General features: G+C 41.2%; 1 protein-coding gene across 6 annotated transcripts in view; it reads left to right on the top strand.

Annotated features, from left to right (window-relative positions):
- The first annotated feature begins 8,206 nt into the window (after window positions 1-8,206).
- The window catches only part of LRFN2 (leucine rich repeat and fibronectin type III domain containing 2), a 160,839-nt gene continuing 160,296 nt past the window's right edge, over window positions 8,207-8,749 (top strand). For 3 of the 6 annotated variants that reach the window (XM_027801198.2, XM_027801197.2, XM_027801196.2), the window contains exon 1: window positions 8,218-8,380. The gene's annotated coding sequence lies outside the window, so the exon portion shown is untranslated. Of the gene's footprint in view, window positions 8,381-8,749 lie in introns of all 6 variants that reach the window. The other 3 variants (XR_008735001.1, XM_027801200.2, XM_027801199.2) reach the window with 2 other exon arrangements.

Below are 8,749 nucleotides of genomic sequence, written 5' to 3'. Positions count from 1 at the left end.
AAAAGAAATTAACATTTTGGTATCACAGCTTTTACAGTTGCAGAGATTACCTCTAGTTAGCTGCTGTGAAGCAGGGTGTTCTTGTTATGTTTATTTGTTTCGAAGCACTCACCTCAGATTCAAGGCCCTCGTATGAATACACTAGTAGAAGATGGTGGGAAAGCATTCAAAAATATTTGTACACTTCACTGATGACCCACAAAATGGTTTGTCTTACCTGGTGATACTAAAACCATCAGCCCATATTTACATTGCTGCCCAGAATGGAAACAGAGAAGACGACCATAAATGCCTTCGGTCCCTTTTGGCTCCCTCACTAATTCCCTTTCTGAATTCCCACATCTTCTTTTCTTACCTTTATTTTTCCTTTGCTCTAGACTCTCATTTTTTCACTCAACTTCTCTGTTTTTATACACATGTAAGTCTCAAAATCCTTTGTGATGTTCCCATTCATGCTCCACTTTCTTGTTTCACCCTTTCATCCCTGTTATCTTTCCACATTTGGTTGGTTTGGCTCTACTCTTTTATTTTTGTTTATAACGTTCATTCTGCCATGACAGACAGATTCCCCATCTTTATCCAGGAACCGGGATGGTACCTCTATTTCCCCCTTTTCCTCTACTGCAAACCAGGAGTTATACCCTTAACGGTAGATTGCAAAGCAGTTTGGCAGCATGGAAGGAGTAAACAGAATGGAGCTTTTGTACCCTCGTCTTCCTGCAACACCATCTCCTCCTACACTGCTGTAGCATGGGAGCAGATGTGAGATCTAGACAGGGATGCTTTGGGGTCCATTCAGTCCTCGTCTTCCTCCCTTTGTAAGCAGGATGGTATTGGTTTGGTGGCATCTGTTGCAGCAGGTGTAAGTGCTTCTGTAGCCAGCTCCTAGGCACGAAAAGCAACTTACATTTCAGTCAAAGCAGTACGAAGTCTAGTGATAGAGATGTAGTCTAAAGATATGCTCTGTGTGAAGTGCTCTTAACCAGAGGCCTGATACAGCACATGTTAATTTAATGGGCAGTCCAGGGAGGGCTGGAGTAGGCCTCCTTGTGGGGTCTTGGGTCATCAGCCGTCCCACAGCTCTGCAGCTCTGCTGCCAGGGAGTCTGCTCAGAACAAAATAATCATCAAAGGGCCTAGTTCTCCTCATCAGCACGTGTGAATTCATCTGTCCAACATCCCATCTAGTTTATAAGCCCTGTAGATGTGGAAGGCTCTGTTTTGAATGTAGTTGGTCACCTGTGGCATTTTGTAAACTTTGAAGGACCACAAAGTCTCTGAGGCAGCTTTCCAGCTACCACGTACTTTGTGTGCATCTCTGTGTATGTAGGTACACACTGTATAATTTCACCTTTTCTTGCATTTATCAAGGCTTTTTCACTTGACTAAATTTCATTCTATAATACCCAGCTATACATGCTCTCCCAGTATCCTCTACCTTTAATATTTTCAGCTGCCTAATTCTTGTGAAGACAATTATTCTCTCAGCAGTTTTTCACCCAGCTGTACAGTAATTGTCAATATGTTCTAAATATTCCATTTTATGCCCAATTACAGAGACAATGATTTCCAGGTACAAAAGAAATGTGGAAATATTTCAGGCTTCTGCTTTGGTGGTCTCATGTTCAATCCTATATACAAAAAAAGGGACAGCTCTCAAAAAGAAAGCAAGAATTTCTTATTCTAGTTCATACATTTATGTGCCTGGTTTCTTAGAGATTTCTGTAGCTCTTTCAGAATATTTTCTTTTTAACTTCCAGGGAGTATTTATTTGCTCTGTAGTGCACCCGTTTCCAAGCCTTATTGTATGTCTTTCTTATGCCTGTAGCCACAAAGGCGTTTTCCATCTCTCCTATAATACAACTGTGATAAAGACACAGCAGTTGATCAGTAAGCAAGTCCTTCTGAAAACTGTATTTTTCCTTTATTCTGATCTGAAACTGAGCTTGCATTGAACAATGTTAGATGAAGGTGAAGTCTCTGGAGGTAGATCACATAGTAACAGGACAGGTATCATCTGAGGAGGACCTGATGAGCTGAAAAGAATAGCAGCACAAGATTCTAATTTAATTTGACATAGCTATGAATATTTAACATTTTATAAGGAAATACAGAAATGCAATCAGCCTTTCTCACTCTGATGCTCTAGGAAGTACAGACTGTCTTCCATGTGTAGTCTCTGTGAACATGAGATTGAGGAGGCTGGGGAAGAGAAGCAGCAGCTCATGCAAAGATTGTTCTACCTCTACAGAGCAAACACTGTAAAAATTGAATTCCCAAAGTTTTTACGTTGGGTGCTGCAATATTGAGCTGGATCACACATGCCTCGCAAGAGATGCTCAAGTTTTAGTACGTGAGAAATTTTCCTCCATGTATGCTTAATGCTTACATCCTGTGCCTTCTCCAGTGTCTCTGAGCAGAATAACAGCAGAGCTAAGACATGCTGAGATGCACTGGACACCCTAGGTCCCACTGAAGAAACAGAAATCTCACTTCCCTTTGGAATCTGGGAGCACAAAGGACAGTAAAAGCCATCTCAAAGTATTCTGTATTCAAGTCATTCTTAAAACACTAACCTATCTTCATACTATGCTTGAGATAACCCAAACTTTATAAATTACTCTCTCCCCTGTTGTTCCTCACAGCCAAATACTTCTTGTTGTCCCCCTTTCTGATCACAGCTTAAATTTAGGTACTTTGACTTTTGTCTTGCATTCACTGATGTTTTTAGGACAGCTGCTATTTTGTCTTTGATTTCTCTTAACGTTAAGAAGTAAATACATAAGAAGATATGGATTAAATAAGTAAGAACAAGATATGGACTCATTTTCTCCTTCATTTTTTTCCTCTGATGGAACCAAATAGGAACAGAGGCTGAGAGAGGGATCCAGATACCTTGTTATACTGATGCTGCTACTCTGTGCAGCACCTCAAAATTCCCTCCTTCTCCTTTCTTTGGGTGTGCCCACCTGGGTTATAAATGGGAGCAGGAACCTCATGCTTGCACACCCTACAGAGGTTTCCAAGGTCTCAGGTGAAAGCCAGGAACTGTTGAGTCTTCCTTCCTATATGCATACACTTTATTGGCATGAGGCTCAGGAAGAGGGAGTAGGAAGGAGCCCATCTTCACCCCGAGCTGAGGCCCAGGATAGCAGGCAGAGGTCATATACTGCCTTCTAAGGGGCGGCATTGCCTCTGAGGCTTTCACACCCCTCTCTGTTTCCCATTCCTTTCTGCATCAAACTCTCACACGTCCCTCAGGTTCCAAATCAGATACCAAGTTCATGCTGCTTCATTTTTGGGTTTTCTACATCGTTTAATTTTGGTTTTCTTCTTTTCTACCCAAAATAGTTTGTTGAAGTCACATAAAATTTGTTTCAGGAAGACAAAACCCACTTTTTGCACCATGCTTAAGTTTCACTAAGAAAAATATCACCTTGTATTGTTTCTTTAGCTCTCTGTAGTGCAGGCCCTGTGATACAATCTTAGCTCCTTCCAGAGGTCTGGGATTCTTCCTGTTAAGTACCTGCCCCTGTCCTTGGCAAGTCTAATATCTTGCAGATAATTGTGACCATAGAAACTAAGTGACTTCATGACTGGGCTGAATGGTCCTTTCTTTCCACAATTTACAATGTGGGTTATCGAGATTATTGATGGATTCATTCATTTGCCACCTTTACACTATAATGTGGCAACTCTTAGCAAATACTGATCTTATTTATGGTGATGGCTGTAGTTTTGATACAAAACAAGGGTCTCGCCAAAAGATTCTCACCTTCCCCATGCACTTTTATTCATTTGGATATGAAATTGTAACCATTTTTTTCCATGGCTGAGACATACAAACTTGAAAGCCTCAGGATGTTTCATAAACAGCTTAAGCAGCCGACCTTGTCCTAGATATGGGGTCTTGTTCTTTATATACTAGAGTACCTGTCTTCTCATATGATTAGCATAAGGCTAGTTTCACAACATTAACCCTGGCTGACAAATCCTGTCTAAGGGTTACCTGTCCCCAGTCTCTCATGATTCCTCTCTCCTTAGAGGTTAAAAATCCCAAAACAATTTTCTCTCCCTCTAAACAGTATTTTAAGTAACAACTAGAAAGCAAACCAAGATCTGTATCATGTAACAGTGCATCCAGACAAATGATTCAGCTGGTGCAACTGTGGGATTGGTAGGGGAGTTGCTGCAGTAAGCCCTGGCCAGGGCAGTGGAGAACCTGACCTCCTTTACATTTCTCCTGTTGCCTGTGGAATTGCAACAGAGGATGGCAGCCTGATAGCATCCTTTCCAAACAGGGATGCCCTGCTGCATGATAAGTCCATATATCCTCTTTCAGTAGTGAAAAACATCAGTTCCCCTTATTCTATTGTGGCAAGGCTCAAAATATAAAATGAAGACTGAAAACCACACTTCTCTTGTGCCATGCCTTTATTGCACCTGCAGCCCCCCTGATTTAGGGTGGTGGCTAGGAGTGTTCTGTGCACAGAAAGAATCAATGCCAGAGGTTGCAAACTCATCAGGAGGAGGTCCTGCTTCCTGATGGGCAGGCAGCAGAGTACTGCTGCCTCCAGGTGTACTGTGGAAGCTAATTTGTATTTTTCCATTAAATTAAAAACATTGGGAAAGTGTTGCCAAAGCAGTCCCTTTATTCTGATGAACGCTGTGCTGAAACAGATGGCCATTAAACAAGAAGTTTGTTTGTTTGTTTGTTGAGTAAATAGATTGCACTGTTCTCAAACAGCACTCTTTAGCCCCCAGTGGAACAAATCCACTTATCTGGGAGAAACTTCTGCTATTCCTCATTTTGAGTTTTCTGATCAGGAGATACCCAGTTATAATTCATAATTATCACTTTGGGCTTTTCATAACATACCAGAATCTTCTGACTAACAAAATGAGGTGCAGACTCTTTTTTTTTTTTTTTTTTTTTTTTTTTTCCAATGACAGCAATTAAAGATTGGACAGTCTTATAAAGAGAGCAGGGAATGAACACTCCATCACTTGAAATCTTTAAATCAAGTGACTGTCTTTATTAAATGTATTTTCTGTATCAGCCAATAGTATGAAGATAGATGCAGGAGCCACAGGGAGGAATTCTATAACTGAGGTTATGCAGAAGGTCAAATGAGAAGGCCATAATAATCCCTTCTGGTCTTAACCTATCAATCAAAGGGCATTAAATTTCAGTCACTGAGCTGGACATGTGATTATGCAAAACAGAAATACAAGGATTTCCCTGCTTGTAAAAGGAGAACCTGGAAAGAATAATAACCCTGAGACAAAAACACTATAGTGACCTTCTTTCAGACCACCTACAAAGTTACAGTGGATCCTCTTAAGGTTAGCATAAGTCCTCTAGTTATTCCAGCTGAGATGAATGCTTAGAATGGAGTAGATTATTTGTAATTGATTCTATGTCCTGAAACAACTGTTTCCTGGTATTTGAAAATCCTTCTGCATTCAGATACAAGATGGACAATAAAAGATTGTTGTGGAGTTGTTTAAGTATTTTGAAGATGATAATATTTTTTACATGATGTTGGTCTATGCTTCTTATGACAGTTCACTGCAAAAGGAAGCTTCTGTGCTGCCTTTGCCTCATCAATAGCCTCGAGAATCCTTTTTCTTCCACTGCACCGTGAAACAATGCCTGCTTCCTGTTGGATCTCTGGGTCTAGAAATTTGAAACTAGAATTTCCTCATGATAAGATGCAGGAAACAGAAAGAAAACATAGTTTGTCTCTTGGCTGAAGCTGCTTTTAAAAGCACAGGGATGTGTGAGTGGAGGATGTGAGAAGGTTATTTTGTACTGGCATATATATGTGTAAACAGCCATTCAATGATTTTTAAAGAGCTGAGCTGAACAGCACCCAAAAAATACATAATTTTTCCCTAAATCTCCAATGTTTTAGAGCTGGTGGGTTCAGCTACTGATAACTGTTTTCATCAGTAGGGCCACAGACCAAATGTTTTTTAAACTGTCCTTCAATCAGTGTAATTGATTGGCAGCCATTGATTAAACAGTCATGTGGACCAGTGCCGACTATTTCAGTTTGGAAGGGGGTAAGCAGGAAATGGGAATTACTGATGTCTATATGTACATACTAAATTGTAATGTCAATCAGATGGCTAAAGGCTTCAGTATGTTGTCTGCTAGACTCGGAAAGGAGAATGATGTTTGTGGCAGGTAAAGTTGTCCTGGAGGTTGCAAAAGCATCTCAGTTTTCTTTTTGTCTTACTCTGCTATCCCAGTTCAAACTTTTCTTGAGTTTGGGTACTGTACCTGGCACTGTATGCCAAAGGAGAGCATCCCCATTACCAAATCTCTGTGTGATGAGGTCTTTTAGGTGGCTGCCACTGTACAAGGGAACTTGTATGAATGTGGCTGTAAGAGCTTTATGACATCTTTTCATACAGAACGCATTCTCTTGGGACACAGGAACTGCTGCATCACTGAAAGATTCAGCTGCTCAGCAATGCAGCAGTTTTAAAGGTTCAGTGAGTACGGAATCAGTCATGTGTAGTCATGGTGTCTCATGTGTTTTTTAGATCTAGGAATGGGACATTGAACCTTGACAGGTCTTTCCAAGGGTGAGCGTTGTGGGCCTGCAAGGTGATCAGTACCTAGGCAGAGCACGCTTTCTTCTGTGGCTCTTTGGGTGCTGATGGGATTTCCCTGGAGGTGGAAATGAGAGCAGACGTAGGTAAAGCAACCATGTTGCCTGACTGTGTATTAAGGTAGGATTGGAGAGAGGGGAGGCCTGAGCGAAAGAGAGGAAGGGAAGTCATAGCCCTCTTCCTGCTAGAATGACCAAGAAAGAGGTTGATTCACTGAGAAGGTCCTTGGGAGAGAAACAATATACATCAGGGACGGTTAGTGGAGAGAAGCTATGGGGTGAACACCAGAGAACTCTGATGTAAGTCTAAAGGGCATCAAGGAAAGTTAGAAAGCACACTAGCCTCGCAGAGTGGGAACCCACCACTTTTTGGGTGACTTTTTTCCAGGGTTGTATCATCTTTGATTTTTCCTTGGGAATTGTCACTATCACAACTGTAGCTGGTGAAAGATTTTTGGAAGATTTTTCAAGTTTGTTGGTGGAGTCTATTGATTTCTGTCATTGCAAGCAATACTTTTTTTAAATCAGTCCGAAACACTAGTCCCAGAGTCTATTATTAATTCCTGATGTCATTAAGAGATGTCTACTCTGTCTATGATGCACTGACGTTTATTTTATAAGGCACTGACATGATTAGAGCTTCGATCTGATTTTCTAGCCAACACGCTTGGCCTAGGATTCCCAGGAGCGATGTTTAAAGTTAGCTTCCTAAATTCATGTTTTAGTCTTCTAGTAAATGAAGCAAATTTTTAAGACTCCTAATGACCAACTCAGCAGTTACCAGCTTCTTAAGTCTTTCTCTGACCAGGCCATTTATTTCACTGCCCAGTAAGGTTATCGACCATTATAACTCTTGGCCTTTCTCCCAGGAAGAGTCCTTCAGCACTGTTCCACACAAAGCCAAGGAAATCTGGATATGCTGCAAAACAACCAATTTTTCTGTCCACAGTCCTTGCTCCTCTGTTTTACCGTGGTGTAACTCCCTTATGTTCAACATCTGCAGTCTTCTCCTTAGGCGTATAGAGAGTCACCTGGGAACACAGCAGGCATACACCAAAGGAGTGAGACTGGTAACAGTAAGGGATCTAAAATTTGCAGCAGAAACATTTTAATCATCCCCTCCAGAAAAAGTATGTGTTGCTCTATGCAGCCATTCTCAAAACTATCTTCAATGTCTTCAGTTCAGTCTGGTTTGAACTTTTAGCAGCCAAATTTGATACCTACGTACTAGCTGAGTGACCTGGTTCTCTCCTACTTGCACTGGATGGCTTCTTGAAATATATCTGGTGTTTCCACCAAGGGTAAGAAGTAAACGCAGAGTGACTAGGCTAGGTGAGTCTATAAAAATATACTTCTGTCTCTCCAGACTGAAATACTACAGCTCTTTCTGAACTCATGCCCTTTTTTCACACCAGGATGTTTACAAAGTGTCAGAAGATTTTACTCTTTAGATCTAGGGTGCCTAAAAAGATGTGTACTTTACGCCAACTACAAAGGGCCTTAGAATCAGACACTACATATTTAATCTGGATGTGCAGAAGCAGACTGTTCCCCAGCTCATGCTTCAGTGCATTAACTAATCTTTAAAGAACAGCGATTAAGGAGAAGCTTTGCCCATGAACAGGTTAGCCCTGGCTGTCTAGCCCTGGCTGCACAAACTCATTCATATTCCTCAGAGGTGGAGGTACTGATCACTTTCCAGAGGGAAGTTACTGGACTAGATGGACCATAGGTGTGAGCCAGGGCCACAGTTTCCAGGTAAATTTCCACTGCAAAATTATATTGCTTTCTTGGTTTGTTATTGCTTCTATGTGCATTATAAATTGTTCTGTCTGTTGGTGTATCGATGCTTGTCTGTGGTAACTTGAATGAGCTGGGGTTTTACCTACTCTTACTTAGCTAGTGCTTATCTTTTCCCTGGCTCTGTCTAGGAGCCTCTTCAACCAAGGGAGGCAGAAGAAAATGTCTGTGTCTGGAGGGCTGGAGAGAGGAAGCTGCCAGTAAATGGAAAAGGCTGATCGCTCCTCCCAAGTTCTTTTATCCTAATTCAGGTTTATTTAGACATTCTAGTACTGATCAGTACAAAGGGAGCACTACTTGACATCAGCATTATAAATAATAATATTT

Source organism: Falco cherrug, chromosome 13 (genome assembly GCF_023634085.1).
Source record: "Falco cherrug isolate bFalChe1 chromosome 13, bFalChe1.pri, whole genome shotgun sequence".
In the NCBI taxonomy this organism is placed as follows: Eukaryota; Metazoa; Chordata; class Aves; order Falconiformes; family Falconidae; genus Falco; species Falco cherrug.
Note: the sequence above shows the minus strand (reverse complement) of the source record. Positions and strands in the feature narration are given on the sequence as shown.